The sequence below is a fragment of the Trichechus manatus genome, unplaced genomic scaffold (genome assembly GCF_000243295.1).
Source record: "Trichechus manatus latirostris isolate Lorelei unplaced genomic scaffold, TriManLat1.0 scaffold00316, whole genome shotgun sequence".
NCBI lineage: Eukaryota > Metazoa > Chordata > Mammalia > Sirenia > Trichechidae > Trichechus > Trichechus manatus.
The window spans coordinates 15,353-17,161 of NW_004444252.1; the positions used below are offsets into that span (position 1 = coordinate 15,353).

At 38.5% G+C, this 1,809-nt stretch overlaps 1 pseudogene; it reads right to left on the reverse strand.

Annotated features, from left to right (window-relative positions):
• Positions 1 to 1,809, reverse strand: part of LOC101343569 (ELMO domain-containing protein 3-like) — a 46,127-nt pseudogene that overhangs the window by 15,159 nt on the left and 29,159 nt on the right.

A 1,809-nucleotide genomic window follows, 5' to 3' on the forward strand; every position in this document is an offset into this window, starting at 1 on the left:
CAGCAATCCTACTCCTAGGTATATATCCTAGAGAAATAAGAGCTGTGACACACATAGACATATGCATACCCATGTTCATTGCAGCATTATTCACGGTAGCAAAAAGATGGAAACAACCTAAATGCCCATCAAGAGATGACTGGATTAACAAACTGTGGTAAATACATACAATGGAATACTTACTACGCAACAATAAAAAATAATGACAGTCCACAAAACATCTCACAACATGGATGAATTTGGACAACATTAGGCTGTGCAATAAGTCCATCACAAAAGGACAAATATTATACGAGACCACTATTATATAGTAGTAACAAGAGGTTTATACTACAAGAAAAGAATAAAACATTCTCCGATGATTATTAGGGATGGGAGGGTGAGGGAGGGAAAATTATCAAATAGATGGAAGACACATATTAATACCAGTGAAGGGAAAGGCAATACACAATTGATTGTTCTGAGGAACATGTTCCTCTCAAGCATTATTGTTTATTTTATGGGTTTGTCTATTGTTTGGCTGGAAGGGGTCTCCTGGAATGGCTTCAGTTCCAGGTCAGAAGAGTGTCTTAGGGTCATAGTCTGTGGGATTCCTCCAGTCTATCAGACCAGTAAGTTTGGTCTTTTTTGTGAATTTGATTTTTTTGTTCTACATTTTTCTCCCACTCTGTCTAGGATTCTCTGCTGTGATCCCAGTCAGAGCAGTGGGTAGTGGTAGTTGGGCACCATCTAGTTCTTCTGTGTCAGGGTCATGTAGGCTGTGGTTGTTGCAGGATTGTCAGCATAACATGACCAAGGCAAGAGAAGATACTGAGAGTAACACAAAAATAAAGAGCAACTATGGTAACTACTATAGCATAGACAATCCTGCAACAATTAGTCCAAAAGATTAATGGACTACATGAACATCTTTGCACAATCTTTAACCCCTCACACTGCACCTGCAAACAACTTGATCAAAGACTGTGAGCAAGGAACAGAGACCTCTGCAATAAAGGTGTAGAAATATGCCGTCAAAACAGGTTAGCCAACAGAAAGAAAAGGTCTCAACTAGCAATATCAATCAGGTGCCTAAAAATTGGACACAAATGTCTAAACTGCACAAGAGCTTTTCTGTCCTTTCCTCTTGGAACCAGGGAGGCTCCTTCTACTTCTGAAGAGGATACTGACATAAATACTATTCTGCCCTGGCCAACAAAAGAACATGGGGAGAAAAGACAAATCTTGAGGATAACAAGCACAGCTGACATTAGTAAGTTTCTTTATCTTCTATCCTTGTTTCAACTGCCTCCTTTATTTGGGCTCTATTCCATTTACTTGTAAGCATACAGCATTGCTGTTTTAGCTAGCCTATAAATTTAAATTGGAGTCCCTGGGTGGTGTAAATGTTTAATGAGCATGGTTGCTAACTGAAAAGTTGGAAGTTCGAGTCCACCCAGAAGCATCTTGGAAGAAAGGCCTGGTGATCTGCTTCTAAAATAGTCAGCCATTGAAACCCCTGTGAAGCACTGTTCTACTCTGACACATACATGGGGTCACTGTGAGTCAGAATCAACTCAATGGCAACTGGTCTTTCTATTAATTTAAATTAGCCAAGAGCAATCTGAAAAAAAATTTAACTTGTCTCATACAATCAAAAGTATCTGGCACAAAAATGCCTGTTGTATTCAAGTATAAAACACCTTGGTATGTAAGGTAAAATCTCTAATACGTGTTGGGTTTGTCATCATATAACAAAGTTACATTACAAGAACTTCATAGACCTCCAAATTCTTTTTTCTACATTAGAATGATTTTTAAAAGCATCGT